Source organism: Ictidomys tridecemlineatus, chromosome X (assembly GCF_052094955.1).
Source record: "Ictidomys tridecemlineatus isolate mIctTri1 chromosome X, mIctTri1.hap1, whole genome shotgun sequence".
Taxonomy (NCBI): Eukaryota; Metazoa; Chordata; class Mammalia; order Rodentia; family Sciuridae; genus Ictidomys; species Ictidomys tridecemlineatus.
The window spans coordinates 33,036,016-33,054,269 of record NC_135493.1 but is presented as its reverse complement, the minus strand read 5'-3'; positions in this window follow the sequence as shown (position 1 = coordinate 33,054,269).

Below are 18,254 nucleotides of genomic sequence, written 5' to 3'. Positions count from 1 at the left end.
ACACGTCTCTTTCTTATAGCACTGAAGTACTTGGTTGCCTTAATACAGATACTGCAAAGAGAAGGTGACTTATGGAAGGTGAGACAGGAACACAATGTTCTCATATTATTTTCAAAGTCTTCATGGGAGCTTAGATGTAGTGCCTTTATAAAAGAGAATTAAAGGGAGGAGCTGAATATAAAGGAGATATTTGAAACCAAACTTTTGACTGCCAAATCTCTATGTACATTGAAACAAATTTCCTTATTTTCCCTTCAGATGCATAACTGCCCACTTTGTGGTTGGATCTTAGATATTTAATTTGTTGTGATTCAATGGGGAAATACCTGAGTTTGGACTTTGATATTTTAATTCAATTGTATTTTTCTCGGTGGTCCTGAAAATGTCAACATTTGGTTTCATAATTGTATGTTTTGTCATAAGTCAGTTCAATCACACATGAACCAAACAGGTCTAACATGATTTTACTGGCAAAAGGCCAGTCAGCTTCTGCTGCACTGTCTCTTACCTTACAAGCTTTGAATAATCCTTGTAGTGGTTCCAGAGTGGCTGGGGCTCTCTAGTTCCGGGAGCATGAGTGCATATGAAGTACAGGTTCTTTGGGCAGCTTCAGTCAGTTCCAACATTGTCTTAGCCTACCTGATAAACATGCATAGATTAAAAATTCAGGAAATTATTTCTCTGGTACAAATAAGAAAGCTGAATTTTAGTTAGGAAGATCATGAGAAAGTTGTTCAGGAAAGTTATTTCTATGGTTGAACTCATAAAATAGACTTAGTAACACCTTTTTTTTTTTTGTATTTCTCAAATCAAAACAGCAAGGTGAAAAAAAAAAAACTAGTCAAACAGCTTTCCAAAGGTTTTTCTTTGTTGTTTACATGATGGGAGGCACCATTTGGGTGTGCTTTTCCTTTTGTCCTAATGGGCACTTTATTTACATTCTTTCTTTGAATCCTCACAACAGTCTGGTAAAACAAGTACTAAGTTTTTGTTCCCATTTTACAGATGAGGAAACACAGACAGAGTGCTTAAGGAACTTGTCCAAAGTCACTCACCTATTAAGTGGCAGAACTGAGATTCACATGAAAACACGTAGTATTGTGAAATATAAATTCTTAACTGTTCCAATATATTTCAGATATGTATGCTATCTCATTGTTCAAACATACCTTTTCTGATTGTTTGAAAAACATTCTGTTAGAGAGATTAATTTTGATTACAATGGCTTACTAACTTGCTTAATCTCATACAAAAGAATGTTGGTTAAAAAAACAGTTAATTATGACATAGAATGGAAACTGGAAGCACACCTCACTCATTAAAAAATGTTGGGGACCCTTTATTTATATTGTTCTCAGGGGAGATTTTGTCCATCACCTCCTACTTTCAGGCAGATTTACGAATGTCTGAAGACATTTTTGATGGTCAAAACTTGATGGTCATGGTGCTACCGGTGTCTTCTGGCAGAAACTAGAGATACTGCTGAACATCCTACAGTGCACAGGAATTCCCTCCACAAAATGGTGTTTGCCAGGAGGTGAAGGTTTTCAGAAAATGAGAAAATATTGGTCAAGAGCACAAACTTTCAGTTTATAAAATGAATAGTATTATAAATAAATAGTATATATAATAATGTAATATAAAATACATTATAATATAATGTAATAATATAATAATAGTATATAATTTAAAATGTACTATAAAATGAGTAGTGCTGAGGATCTAATGTACAACATTATTGACTATAGTCAACAATACTATATTATATATTTTAAATTTGCTGTTCTTGTCAAAAAAGTTAACTAGATGCATGTCTTTTGTGTCACTATGGCAAAATATCATAAACTGAGTAATTTATAATGAATAAAAAAATTATTATCTTGTAGATTTGGGGATTGGGAAATCCAAAATTGAGGGCCAACATCTGGTAAGGGCTTTGTTACCCTATACATGACAGAAGTCATCACATGGACAAGACAGGGCAAGGGGCCAAACTCATCCTTTAATAGACTAATTTTCATAATAGGGACATTAATCCATTCACGATGTAATCACCTTTGAAGGTCCCACCTCTCAGCACTGTTGTACTGGAGATTAAGTTTTCAACATATCAACTTTGGAAGCCACATTCAAACCACAGCATTCTACTTCTGGTCCCCCATATTTCTGTCCTTCTCACATGAAAAATATATTTATTCAATCCCATTAGCCCTCAAAAGCTTAACATGTTCCAGCATCAAGTCCAAAGTCTAAATTTCAGAATCTCATCTGAATCACATATGGGTAACACTCAAGGCACAATGTATCCTGAGGCAAATTCCCCACCAACTGTGAGCCTGAAAATCAAAAGTTATCTGCTCCCAAAATACATGCATAGGATAAATATTCCCATTCCAAAAGGATGAAGTAGGTAAGAAGAAAGGAGTAACAGGCCCCAAGTTAATTCTGAAATCCAACAACAACAACAACGACAAAAACATCTAACCTTCAAGCTGCAGAATAATTTCTCACTTCATGTGGTACCTCCAGGACATGCTGGGGTAGAGGTTGAGTCCCCCAAAGTCTCAGGCACACCCATCCCTGTTGTTTTGCTGGGCTTCGTTCATGCAGTAACTCTCACAGTGTGGAGTTTTGTGCCTGCAGTTCTCTGAGACTAGAGTTGTACACAGGTAGTTCTAAAGATCTGGGGTTTCAGGGGTGGCCCCAATTCCATGGCTCTGTTAAGCAGTGTCCTAATGGGTGGGGACGGAAGCCCTGGAGCAGGCTTCTGCTATATCCTATGAAATTTAAGTGGAGGCAGCCATGGGGTGTCCATATAGTACTAATAGCACAGCTTAGGTAATTAGTACTACATGGACACTGCCAAGGCTTATTGCCTGAATCCTCCAGAATGGTGTGTTCAAGCCATAACTGGGCCTGCTTGAGCCAAGGTTGGGGTGGTAAAGGAGCACTGTGCTGGGATGCCTATAGCAGAGACCTGACTTGGCTCTGGGCACTAAATGCCAGGGTCCCATGGGTGCCTCTCTGGAGTCCTTATCCTCAAAGTCCTAGTTTGCCTTAAAGATCTCTGAAATGTCTTTGGGGTCATTCTCCCATTTTCTTGGTGATTAGCACCTGGCTCCTTTCTAGCCATGCTAATCCCTTCATCACAGAGCTGCTTGGCTGTACCCTCTTGCATGTTTACATCTAGCTGTGAATTTTCCAAATATTTCCATTATGCTTCCCTTAATTATAAATTTTATGTTTTAAATCATTTCTCTCCTCCTGGATATTACTGTAAGTGATTAAAGGTAGCCACACAGCTCCAGTGTTTTGCTCAGAAATTTCTTCTGCTAGATATCCCAGTTCATCATTCTTAACTTTCACCTTCCATAAAGCCCCAGGGCATGGACATAGTTCAAATTCTTTGCCAAATTATAACAAGGATGGCCTTTACTACAGTTTCCAATGAGGTATTCCTTATTTTCATCTGAGACCTTATCAGAATGGCCTTTACTATCCATATTTCTACCAACATTCTAATCATGATGACTTAAGTAATCTCAGAAACTTCAGAATTTCTCTTGAGCTCTTTTCTTCTGAGCCTTTCCCAGAATCACCTTTAACATTCTGTTCACAGAAATATAAAACTTTCTGAAGACTGCTCCTCCTAACTATTCATGCTTTTACCCAGTACAAGATCTAAAGCTTTTTCTACCTCTGTAGCTTTTTATAAAAACAGGTCTACTTCTTGGTTTTTCTTAGTATGTCTTGTGATAATATAACAAAATATCATAGACTGGGCAGTTTACAACAGGAAGAAATTTTTTGGATCATAGATCCAGAGACTGGAAAATTCAAGATTGAGGGACTGGTATTTGGTAAGGACCTTTCTGTGTCATATCATGGTAGAAGGCATCCTGCAGGCAAGAGAGATGGCAGGGGATTTGAACCCATCCTTTTATAAAGAGCCAACTCCTACAATAATGATATTTAGTTCATTCATGAGGGCAGAGCCCTTATGACTGTTTCTTTAAGGTTCCACCTCTCAATACTGTTACATTGGGGATTATATTTCCAACACATGAACTTAGGGGGGAAACATTCAAACCATAACATTATGTAAGGTGATGGATGTGTTAATTAACTTGATTGTAGTGACCATTTCACAACATATATGAGTATCAGATCATCTCGTTGTACACTTAAATATATACATTTTTGTCAATTACACCTCAATAAAGCAAAAAAAAAAAAAAACCCTCAAGTCATCTGGCCCAAATTGTCAATAACACCAAGGTTGAGAAACTTTGACTTGGAGGGATAATTATAAATTGCCTTACAGGTGTGTTGCATGAGCTTATCTAGGACAATACCAGTTTTGTAACTAGGCTGCTATCTTGTAAATTCCAACAGGTTTAGTGCCGTCAAGATGGCTCCTGTGAACAAAAAGAATTGTCTCCAAGATTGTTTCCCAAATGTTTACAGGATTCTTATGCAAATAGTTAATAATTTATCAAAGAAATAAAAACCAAACAATTGAAAAGGGGCTGTAGCTCAGTGGCAGAGTGCTTGCCCAGTAGGCATGAGACACTGGGTTCGAACGTCAGCACCACATAGAAATAAACAAATAAAATAAAGGCATGCTGTCCATCTACAACTTAAAAAAAAAATTAAAAGTAGAAAGAAAAGCAAACCGCTCCTTATAGGAGGATAGAGATGCTCTGAGTGAAACAAGGTAATTCATATATTAGATTAGTTCTGATCTCATATATGAAATCTTGTGCCATGACTTAGAGATAGTCTAATTCTCCTCTCAGATATTTATGTGGAATTCTTAGAAATTGACAAGAGTTACAACAAATATTTTCTAAATGTTGTAAAATAAGCACATGTATTTCTAAAAATAGATGAATAGAAAACATGGAAATTTGAATCACTGGGTGTAAGTCATTCTGCCTTATAAAAGCAGCTTTAATATATTTTGGATAGGTGTTTTGTGTTATTACCCAGCTATATTTAGGCTTCTAATGTACTTGGCAGTCTCTTATGGGTTCATCTTCAGAATATTCCTAGGTTATTAATGGTATGTGGCAGATGCTTTTTGCCTGAATACAGACCCAAACAATATGTTAGGAAGGAAAATGTAAATTATTGATCCTAAGAAATACCACTATTTTCACTTAGCCATTCTGAATTTCATGTAGTGAAATGGAAGGAGCTCTAGCTATGGCATCAGACAGACCTACTGTTCTGCAATTTTTATGACTGAAGTAGAATTACTTAGCCTCTCTAAGCCTGTTTCCTCATCAGGAAAATAGAATACTAAAAATTTCCACCTCAAAACCTTATGAGGATTAAATGGGATTATGCATGTAATTGAGGAGCACACATTTTTCTTACTAATGTTACCACTTAAAAAATATTAGTCTTCTCCTATATAGCATTCACAGCAATAGACTGAAGTTATGAAACCTAATACATCGGACATTAGGGGATTATACTTTACATTTATTTAGTGGTCTGTCTGGGCATCTGAAATCACAGAAGCCATTAGTAAAGGTTTTCACATGGTCATTTACTCTAATTTTTATTAAATTCTGGTGAGACTTAGGATGTAAATGGCATTACAAAGTAATGTTACTAAGACATAACTGGATAACAAAACCACTAATTTTACTTCATGGCCATATCAAAAAGTCATTTTCCATAGAGATCTATAGAAAATCTTTGTGATTGTGGATAGTATATTGCAGTAAATGTGGGATGTAAATAGTAAGATTCTTACACATTTGTTTCAAGGTCAGAATTCCCAAACCTTATGGAAAATATTGTGCCAGATCTGTCACATATCAAGAGTTGTCAAGGTACTCTGATCTGATATGTGTCTGTGGATAGTGTGAAATGACATAATTTTGGATAATTTAGCAATATATCTTAAACCTCAAAATAATAATCACTTTGGTTTCTAATCATACTTTTAGGAATGTATTCTGAGGAAATAAACCAAATCAATTTATAGAACAAATGCTCATCCAAGCATTATTTATTCATAACAAAAATTTGAAAGAATCACCAAGAGTTAGTCAAATCATTATGTTATACCCATGTGATACCATGCCATTTTGAAAGACATTGGCATAGGAAAATGCTCAAAATATATTACCAGGTGCAAAAAAATCATACCTAAAACTTTTTTACAACATAAATCCAATTTGGGTTTTTAAAATACATACATATAAAGTACATGTCTAAACCAAAGTGATTGGATATGGATGGAAGGATCATGGGGGATTTTGTTTTTAACTCAATTTTTTTTTAAAGAGAGAGTGAGAGAGAGGAGAGAGAGAGAGAATTTTTAATATTGATTTTTTAGTTTTCGGCGGACACAACATCTTTGTTGGAATGTGGTTCTGAGGATCGAACCCGGGTCGCACGCATGCCAGGCGAGCGAGCTACCGCTTGAGCCACATCCCCAGCCCCTCAAATTTTTATATTATGAAAATTTTAAACAAAACATCACTTTTATTGATAGTTGGAAAATAAATACTATATGCTTCATAGTTCTGAAGTACTTAAAGAAGGTGAAGTATTTCCTTAGCCCTAAGGGGTGACCTGCTGGTCAGTCAGGAAAAAGGAAGGCCAAATATGTGAGCTGTCTAGGCTTGGAGAAAAATATAGAGCAACAGCCTCTTTAAAGACCTAATTTAAAAGTAAGCTGTGTCTAGCTAATTTAAATAATAAGCCTGTGTACCTGCAATTTAAGTAATCTGTGTATAGTTTATGCCCTGAAATTGCTATGCTCTTTAGCAGTTTTACGCTCCAACTGGCTGACAGCATACGTGAGCAATTGACATAGGGCAGAGGAAGGAAGCAAGGAAGAAATAAAGGGGAAAGGCTATGAGCCATAGGGCACAGAGTTCATAAAAGAACCACCCTCCCCTCTGTTATCCAGACATTACTTTGGATGACATCAACAGAAAGTTAGCCAGCAAAGAAGTGCTCTTGAGGTTAGTAGCCCTATTTCCTAATACTCTCCATCATCATAAGTTGAGAGTAAATACAGTAAATACACAAACTTTCTAAATTCCACTTCCTTCATTTGTGGTCTCAAATTTTGGAACAATTTTACATGCAGGAAATGGAATAATCGACATTCAGACTAGGATTATAGGAGATTCACAGGTTTAGAGCTGTATACACTGTTCTCATTCCTCCTTGGGACATTGGAAAACAGTCACATGATTTGAACATTTTTTTTTGCCTTTTCCTTTTGTTTTCTCTTGCTATTTGCATGTATAACCTTACTAGGGCAAGAACGTCAAATAAGGGAAGAATTTACAGGACTATTCCAGGAATGGGTTTAAGGTATCTAGGCATAGTTCATAAATACCTGCTGGTATGTTCCTCCCTTGCATTGACTTTATTCTCACCTCTATTTCTCTTTCCCCTCCTGCTTTTTTCCTTTTCCTCTGCATAAAGGATGAAAAGGTAAGATCAAATGTAGATAAAAAAGTAAACTCATGAAATATAGTTTGTCCTCTGATTCAAAAATACATATAAATTATTAATAATTATACCACTTGGAGAAAACTCCCTTTTACTATTTTGGCATAATTTCTTCCAGCCTTTCTCCAATATAGTTGGGTATGTGTTTGCATTTTTTCATGTCATTAAATATTTTGCAACAGATATTTTCTCAGTTGAACAATATAAAGTTTACTTAAACATTCACAAAATGTTCAGACATTCAATGCATTACTAGTTTGTTTTAAAAATTCTGAATACCACTGCAATGAATAGCCTTCTAGTTAAATTTTTGCCCACATTTTTATTTACTTAGGGTAGGTTCTTGGAATTAAGAAGTACCAGGTCAAAGGGAATGAACACTCTTCAGATTTTTGATGTATGTTGCCAAATTGCCTTCCAGAAATGTATATCAATTTATAGTCTCATGAACTATGCAATGAATGTAAATATGGATTTTCAAACCACAAGAATTAAAATAAATAAGATGGTAAAGTTTAATTCTGATGACAGCCAAAGAAACAAAAATGAGTGCTGCTTTCATTATTTTTCATCCTTATTTCATGTTCTGGAACTGCAGTTTGCCCTACTTATTTTGAGATATCCTCAGAAAGAATAAGGGTGTAGAATTAAGACTGGATACAGAATAAAATTAGAAAAAAATGCTAAATGTACTGCTATGATTTGAATGCCACCTCCCAAACTCATGTCAAAATTTGCCACTATAATAGTATTGAGAGTTGGGACCTTTAAGAGGTAATTATGTCATAAGGGTTCTGCCCTCATGAATAAATTAATGACATTATCATTGGGAGTGGATTCCTGATTAAAAGGATTAGTTCTGCCTGATTTCCTGCGTGTCCTGTGGGTGCTTGTTTACCCTTCCACCATATTATTATGCAGCTGAAATGAGGGCCAGATGCCAATGCCATGCTCTTGGACTGCCCAGCCTTTAGAACTATGAGATAAATAAACTTCTGTTGTTTCTAATTACTCATTCTGTGATATCTCATTTCAGTGTCAGAAAATGAACCAAGAAAGGCACCTTAGAAAATTCTCAAGTGATTGTGTTCTTGCTAGAATCTGTGAAGGTTTCCTGTTAGCTCTAGGGCAAATATTCAGATTCAATTGTCTGTATTGTAAGTCTCAACAAACAAAAAATATTTATTGAGCTGCTTTGCTCTTGGCTCCTTCAAGGAAATGCCGATGCAGCAGTGAACAGAAAAGTCCCTCCTTGAAGCTTTTAGCCTAGTAATCCCACCACAATGAGCCAACAGTGTCTTCTACTCTTACCCTCACCAGAAAAGTCTTTGGCTATAATCCACTTGAATTCTTCTATTATATACTTATTTTTTCCTGATTATAGTTAACTTGTCTTTCAGCCCTAATATTCAATCAAGGCTTATCATAAGGCTCCTATGAAGCTCTCCCCATCTATTCCAATCATATGAATACTTAAATCTGTACCTACAATTTAATCTACCTACAATTTATCTGTTGATTATGTATTTTCTTGTTTAACACTCTAATACCCTTCTAAGGAAGACTGTGAGCTCCTTATGGACACCTTCACTGTATATTGGAGAGTATCTGGAGAGTAGAGTCTCTTTCTGCACTTAGTGGAGTGTATATACCAAGGAGCCCTTTCTTTACCAGAACCTTGCTTTAATACAATAGGATGAAATTCTGAACAAGGTTTCTCTCTCTTGAACCTCCTCTGCCTAAGAAGATTTTCTTACAGAGGTCCCAAAGATCTTATGCTAGTCTAGTTGCAAGTAGTAAGCAGAATGCATGAATGCAGTGTTATATGGAGACCCCATGAAAGAGTATGGGTCTAGAATCGGGGAACTAGAGTTTATTCCTGGTTCTGCCACTCACATATGGAACCTTTGAAAACACAATACCTTGGACAGTCTTATACTCCTTATGGTTTAAGTTCTTCTTTTGTAAAATGGGGACAGTGACACCATTGCTACCTATTCCATAATATTATTAGGAAGATCATATGAGACATCATTTGGGAAGAGTTATATGTGTGAAGTGTTAGAGTTTTCTCCTTGTTATGGTTTGGATGTGAGGTGTCCCCCAAGAGCTCACATGTAACATAATGCAGGAGGGTTCAGAGGGGAAATGATTAGGTTGTAAGAGTCTTAACCCAATCAGTGAATTAATCCATGATGGGATTAATTGAAGTGGTAGGGTGTGGCTGGAGGAGGTGGGAACTGGGGCATGGCTGTAGGATATATATTTTGTATCTGGAAAGTGGAGTCTCTTTCTGATTTCTGATCACTGTGATGTAAGCTGCTTCCTTCTGCCACACTGGCCTGCCATGATGCTCAGTCTCATCTCAAGCCCTGAGGAATGGAGCTGTTCTTCTATGGACTAAGACCTCTGAGACCATGAGTCCTCGAATAAACTTTTCCTCCGTACAGTTGTCTGGTCAGATCCTTTTAGTCACAGCAGCTAAAAAAGCTGACTTAAACGCCCCTTTCTTCTTAAATGCAAAGATGGGGAACTGCTCCAAAACTAATAAAAGTGAAGTGAACTATAACTCTTTGCCTGAAAATGCAGGCCTCGAAAACAGGAGATATTGGCATGTTGTTTTTACTTTTTGAGAAAGATTGGAAGAAGTTGCAACTTGATGTCAGAGAACAATACAAAGGAAGCCCACCTATTCACACAGTTCCAAAAGACTTCCCATGCACCAATGTTGTGGATAGCTATCATGCAGAGGGCATTGATGGCCAGCCATTCACAGCCAGCAAATCAGGAACAGCTGAGTGGAGATGATGTCCAAACTCTTTCCAACTCCAATCCTGCAGAGAATAAAGGTGAAGAGAGGAATGAAGGGGCAAATTTTATTCCTTCACCACTCCAGATTCCTTAAGGTGAAGTCTGACAGTACTGGGGGTGAGGGAGAGAATTTTCATAGTCAATTGGCACTGAAGTTTTAAAATGTGTTATACTAGGCTGGACTTTTTGTCTTGGATTTGGGTTATACTTTTTATTGATGCATATTTATATATATTTATGGGTGTTTTATGATAAATCAATATATGTATACAATGTAAAGATCAAATCAGGCTAATTAATGTCCAATTATTCTAACATTAATAGTTTCTATGTATTGGGAACTTTCATACTCTTCTAATTATTTTGAAATATACCATACATTGTTGTAGATAACAGTTACTGTACTGTAATATAAAAAGTTGTCAATATCAGAGAACAGAGTGGAATAGTGGTTACTAGAAATTGGGAAGGGCAAGAGGGAGAGGAGGGACAAAAAAAGGTTAGGTTGGACTTTTTAATAACTAAAAGTAACAAGAAAACTAGGGGATATGCCTGAGATGCTTTTAGGGGTTAAGAAATTGAGATTAAATGCACTGTGGTTAAGGCAGTAATCAGAAAATAAAAGTTATATGTTTGTACTTATCACTGTTCAATAAACTGGATATCAATATAAGTGTTTTTCTATTCCCTAAAGGGTATCCTAGTCAGAATTGGTAATAGGATTCATTTATTACCTCTACCAGGACAAATTGCTATTTTCTGCTAGCTTTCTTTCCATCAAGAAGTTATATAACAGCAATGTATTTTTTCTTAACTATTTAGAATAATAGGATTAATACACACTGTGCCTACTTCATTCAGCATATGTCATTGGAATGACCAACTCAAGTTGGTAAAAGGATTTAATGGAAAGGTGTTATGTAAGAAGCTGTGTTTTAATTTTTCTGCATTTTAAAATAATATTTCCCAGTTAGTCTTAATCACATAGCTTTCTTCATTTCTAGACATATAAGATCTAAACAAATGAGTCAAGCTGTAACCCACACTGGGGTATTAGCTGCTGTTGTGTAATTACAGGACAGGTGTATTACCACTCCTAAACCTGAAAACAACCGTATCTGAATAACACAGGGTGATGGGCAGCCTGAAATTCTGTTCACCATAACTGATTGCTGCACCCTGATGATGTTAATAACTTTAAAAATATTGATTGAAGAGCTGGACTTCCCTTTATTGGTAAGTTTATCCTCTCATGGATATTGGCAGACATTTGGGTGCTGGTTTAAGAAACTAAGTTTTGATTATAGGGAGGACAGTCTATGAAACAGATTGAATTGGTTTATATGAAGAATTACCCCTCCTCCTGAGAGGGGTCCTGATATTGCAGCAGTGAATTATCTGGCAGGTGATAAGGTATTTAGTATCTGTTCAGGCCAGTGATGAATAGTAATTACCCTTTGTGTGTTTTTATCTTTATTTAATTTTTTTAATGTGGTGCTGAGGATTGAACCCAGAGCCTCACGTGTGCTAGGTAAGCACTCTACCACTGAGCCACAACCCCAGACCCCTTTGGTTTGTGATTTAAGGAGATACTGAGAGAGAGGGGAGGGGAAGAATAAGAGGAGCCTGCCAAAAAGGGAAAACAGTTTGGAAGAGGGACTGGGTGAGGCAAGAACTGGGGAAAAGAAAAGAGAAATAAAAAATAGAAGTAAACAAGAAGACAGAGGAATGCCCAGTGAAAGGAAAGAAGTAATAGAATAATCAAGAAACACTGAGGTGGGAAGGGGACACCTCATAGTATGATTTCTGGGCAAAGCCCTCTAGTTGTGCTAATAAAATTGGTTCAAATAGCAGCCCTTACATTTTCTAGCCCTATGACTTTAGACAAATTATTTCACTTCTCTGTGCCTGTTTGTTGATCTGTAAAAATGGAGGTAATAGTAGTACTTGTTTGGTAGAGTTGTTATGAAAAATGAAATCACATATAAAGTGCATAGCATATGATAGCTACTCAAAAAAGGATACTTTGTTATTATTGTTACAGTCATTATTATCGTTAGTGACAATATTGTTTGACGTAATAAAGCACAAACAAATCAGCTATAACATTCAGCAATAAAAGAAAGTTCACCAATGAAGCATGCCTCAGATACTCCTCCAAATGTTAATTTTAGCAAAAGAAGCTTGAATATCATTCTGCGTTGGCAAAGGAGAAAATAATTGCATTATATTATTCACATATTAGGCATTCAACTTCACATCACTTTCACATTAAAGGACTTCAGTGAAGCAAAATAAATAAATAAAACTATATTGTATACAGATAATTGTTTTTTTGGTAACACTTCTTTAAACTATGAAGTGATAGAAAAATATATAGCACAGTATTAATATAAGTATTCTTTGATTGATTTTATCTCCTTGTAGGACTCTAGTTAGGTTCCATAATCAAATTATTTTTTTTACATTTTTTTTAATTTAAGAAGTTAACAAGGGCAATTATTTTGTGGATCACACAAAGTAAATGATTTCCTTAGATGGGGAAGCAAAAGATTAGGCACAGGCTCTCTAAAGGGCCTGATATTGAAAAACTATGGTGCAGAGTTCTGGTAAAGTTTATTATGTGTTTGCAAACCAGCAACAAGCATACCTTAGAGCAATACATTTAAAAGGAGATATACCTGTGTATCAAGGTGAATACTAAGTGTTTACCTCCTTTAATGCATCATTACAATAGTAGCAGGTAACTAGGTCAGGTTAGAATGTTTATTCATCATTACTAACAACTTACAGAATACCTCTAATGGTTATTCAGTTTCAGTGTGACAGAAAGAGCTTTACTGAAGAAAGATTCTCCCTCTCTGGGCAGAGAAAATTTTCAATTTATTTACTTCAAAAGAGCAAAAAATCCACATTAGTTCCATTGCCCAGTTGACTCAGGTATATCATATTAAGGATTAATTTGGTTAAAGAGATTTAGTAAAAAAAGATACTTTATAGTGAAGCATCTAAGTTTTCCTGGGGCTGCAAACCCTACATGTTTATTACCATCTTAGAGAATAATGTTTCTATCTTTGCATCTAGGCCACAGTACTAAAATCTAGCCTCACCTTAAGCACCCAGCACTGATTGTCTTCATAAGGGTCAGCTGAATCTATAGTAGGACTATGAAAATATCCCCAAGCTGGAAACATCTCAAATATCCATCAGTAAATGAATATGTAAATAGTATTAATGTATATTGATACATTGTAATACTATATGAAATGATAACAGGTATGTATAAAATATGGTAGAATCTCCAAAACAGAAAATTGAGTCAGATGCAGTCAGATACAACATTTCATTCATTGAAAGTTCAAAAATTGGCAAAAAAATAATTTATGGTCTGAAGATTCAAGATAGTGGTTAATGTTGGGGAGGTAATGAGGGTTGTGATAATGTTGTTTCTTAAACTTACTGCTAGTTGTACAGGAATGTTAAGTTTGTGAAAACTCATCAAACTTAACACCTACATGATTTGTGCACTTTTGGTATGCGTATCACTTTCTTTTCTTTTCTTGGTATCAGGGATTAAACCCAGGGGCACTTAACCACTGAGTCACATTTCCAGCCTCCACCCCCCTTTTTTTGAGACAAGGTCTTGCTAAGTTGTGGAGGCTGGCTTTGAACTTGTGATTTTCCTGCCTCAGCCTTCTAAGCTGCTGGGATTACAGATGTGTACCACTATGCCTGGCACGTTGCACTTTCATATAAAATTTACACTTAAAAAAAACTCTATAGTATTCTATAGCCAGTGTAAAAAAATCACAAAATTTAACAGATTCACTTTCTCAGCTTGCAAAGCACCAATATGAAATTATGTATCAGGAACAACCGTTTTCTTCAAGGTTCTCTTGCACACTGTACTTTGTATTCTATAAGAAAGTATCATATGAGTTCTCTGTTAATTCACTAATTAATATAAAGACTCATTTCCAACTTGGCTGATAGCAAAAATATCTATGTGATTATGTGTGTGTGTGTGTGTGTGTGTGTGTGTGTGTGTGTGTGTGGTGCTTGGGATTGAACCCAGGACCTTGCACATGTTAGGCAAGTGCTCTACTACTGAGTTACACACCCTGTTCTGTGTTTGCCTTTCTTAAATAAATCTTGCTTCCTAGAAATAAAGTAAACCTTTCTAGAAATAATTAACTAATGTTTGGACTGAGTAGAATACAATAGTTTAAAAAAATAGTTAATGTCTGATACTAAACCCTTAAAGCATAACTCATGTATACACACTTACTATGATAGGAATTTTATAAATATATTATTTATTTTTACTGTTGACTAGTGTATTCATTCAAATTTTCAGCTGGTGAGATTTTAAAAGAGTTCTTCTAGAATTAAAAGCATCTTACTACAGTGCATACCCCATGTTTATAGCAGCACAATTCACAATTGCCAAACTATGGAACCAGCCTATATGTCCATCAATGGATGATTGGATAAAGAAAATATGGTATTTTTACAAAATGGAGTTTTATACAGCCATAAGGAAAAATGAAACAATGTCATTTGCAGAGAAATGGGTAGAACTAGAGACCATTGTGTTAAGGGAAATAAACACAGAAGGTTAAGGGTCATATGTTTTCTCTCATATGTGGAAACTGGAGAGAAAAAAGAAAATGAAAAGTGAGGGTGGATCTCCTAAAAATCAAAGTGAGATCAGTAGAGAAAGAGATCAAGGAGTGGGAGGCAGTGAGGGAGGAGTGAAATGCTGGTGAGTGATATTGGCCAAATTATACTGCTATATTGTGTGCATGTATGAATATGTAAGAAATCCTATGAATATGTAAAACTATAATGCACCAATAAAAATGAGGAAATAAAAACTAAAAAATACTAAAAAATTAGAAAAGAGTTCTTCTGGGATGAGGCTAGAAAACCATGTAGTTGCTAAATAAATCACTGGGTTTCACAAGAGTGCTCAAATGCCTTTTCATTTGCACAAATTGTCCATATCCAAATAAACTAGAAGAAAGCTTTAGGTAATGAATCTTCTTTAATTTTGGTCATTAAAAATAAGATTGAAAGGACTTCCTTGGGTTTCTCAAGAAAATTAAAAATGGGCCAGGCATGATGGTGCATGCCTGTAGTCCCAGTGACCCAGAAGGCTGAGGCAGGAGAATTGCAGTTCAAGGCCAACCTGGGAAATTTAGCAAGACCCTGCCTCAAAAAATAAATAAGTAAAAAGGACTGGGGATATAGCTCAGTAGTAAAATGTCTGTGGGTTCAATCCCCAGTACTGCAAAAAAAAAAAAATAATTAAAAATAAAACTACCATATCATACAGCAATCCAACAACTACTGGGTATATACCCCAAAGAAATGGAATCAGTATGTTGAAGACACATCTATCTCCCATGCTTATAGCAGCATTATTCACAATAGCCAAGAAATGGAAACAATCTAAGTGTATATCCATCAGCAGATGAATGGTTAACAAAGATGTGGTACATATACACAATGGAATACTATTCAGCCATACAAAGAACGAAATCTTTTCATGTGCAACAATATGGATAACTTGAGAACATTATGTTAAATGAAATAAACCAGTCACAGAAAGACAAGTGTCACATGATATAACTCTTATGTGAAATCAAAATTTGATCTCATATAAGTTGAGAGTAAAATGGTGGTTCCTAGAGAGGATGGAGACAGTGGGAGCTGGATGGTGAAAAGTTGGTCAGTGGATATTAATTTACACTTAGGAGCAAGAAGCTCTGGGTGCACTGTTGAGTAGTATGATAACTGTAAATAATAATTCCATATTTTATGTATAAAAATCTAGAAAAAATAATTTGAAAGTTTTCACCATAAAGAAATGATTAACGTTTGAGGAGATAAAAAAATGTTTATACTGTCCTAAACACTACATAATGTACATAAATGAATGAAAACATTATGTTACTCATTAACCTATACATTTTATGTTTTAGTATGTTTTAAAATCTATTTCTAAAACTTTAAAAATGTCTCCCTGTCCTCAAAGAACTCACAGCTTAGAGGACTATAAGCAAATGACCTTACACAATGGAAAAAGATCAAAGGGTAGCATAGGAATAGAGAACGGAGGCATTCAAACCTAGTCTTTGGTAATACAGGAAGAACTGTTGTGGAATAACCTGGAAAAGGAGACACCTAAGCAGAGTCTTAAAGGATGAGTAGTAGTTACCCAAATAAAGAAGAGGTGGGAATTTCCAGAAGAAGCAATCGCATGAGCAAAGGCACAGAGGTGAGAAACAAAACAGTATGTACGGGATAGGACATACAAACTTAAGAGTATGAGATAAAGAATGACAAGAGATGATAGTAAAAAGGCAGAAGTCAAGTTATTGAAAGGCCATGCCTGGCAATGGGAATACCACCCCCTACACAAACAAACAAAATACATTCTTTAAAACATCTTTTATTTTAGTTTTTGCTTCAAGTGCTCTAATCTCAAAGGTGATTGAAACTTCTGTACTGTGTAACATACAGGCAAAATTGCTTTTTGTTCTCTCTAAATATAACTTACCTCTGAATTTTGATCCCCATAATCTTTCTATCCTTAGGGTTTCTAGTGTCTTTCTACTCTCTCAGTTACCAACAGTTGGTGGTGGCCCATGATGGGTCTCTTTCATTTCTTCAGGACTTTGATAGTTTGGTAAATGCTGTTAGATTTACTTTTCAGCTCATCCTTTTATGAAGAGTTCTGTGGGCCCTTCACTTTACCCTCTCTACCATAATAATTTCATTTTAACATTTAGGCACATGTCAGTACTAGGTAGTACTAAAAGGCACATGCTCATACTCTTTCTTTTTCTCATGCTCGTGTGCGTACACTCACACACACCCCAGTCTGTTAAATTCAAGATCAAGCTACCTGAAACGTATTGATACTTTTTCTTTCAAACTTCCCTCATGGACTTTCCTTTACTTCACTGGACTCCTGAAGGCATATTTCTATTGCAAATGGAACTTTCTTGTCAGCCAGTAGGAACAAAGGACCTTAACATAGGATATAGAATCTGGCTGTTTGCTGGTTCCTTTGTGTGCAGGAGTTTGTGCTATGTTTCACAGAACTACTCATTGGATGAATTATGTTTAAATTATTTGAGTTTTTGATGAAAACAGTATTTTAATAATAATTATTTCCTCCCCACTCAAACTGGGATGTTTCCTTACAGTTTACCTTTCTAGGCCTCACCCTTCTTGCAGAGTCTAGTTCTTTTGTTAGGTTAGAATTTCCCATAAACCTGCTCAATAATTTGTTTGTGTTTGGCTTCATTGAAATACTACACAAAGCAATCCTTGTAAAAGGCAAAACTGTCCTGAAGGTGGAGAAAGAAGCTTGAGACATAGACTCAAAGTCACTCTTTTCAGGCAGAGCCAGCTGGGTAATCTTATCTTAGCTGGCTGTGATTCAAGGTGCCCAATTCAGGGGCTTTCCCTCTGGGAGCACTGTCTGCCCCAGGGGATGAAAAGCTTTCTAATGAGGGGCAAATATTTGGGAAATCTGAGGGCCCAGGGCGGTATGGTCTGTTTAGGGGAATCTTGAGGAACAGAATTGGCCCCACAGACTGTGTCTCTCCCACCTTCCAGAATCAGGGTAGATCAGCACTTGGCCCCAGGACAGAGACCAGACTGAGAGGCGAGGTTAGGAGGAAGCAAGGAATCCAGGAAAGGAGGCAAGATTGCTAAGGCACCTGCACAGCTCTGAGTCAAAGGCTGTCAGTCATCCTAGCTCAGGCAGCTCTGCTTGCTAGCTCACAGCCCAGCCCTTTCCTGGGGCCGGGGCAGGGAATTGCTACATGCAGGATTACCTGGGGAAAAACCTGAGCCTCACTTAGGTCCCTTCCGGTAATTGACACGACTGGAAGCCTGGGAGGGGGGAAGGGAGAGCTTCCCTCCATAAATGGTCCCAC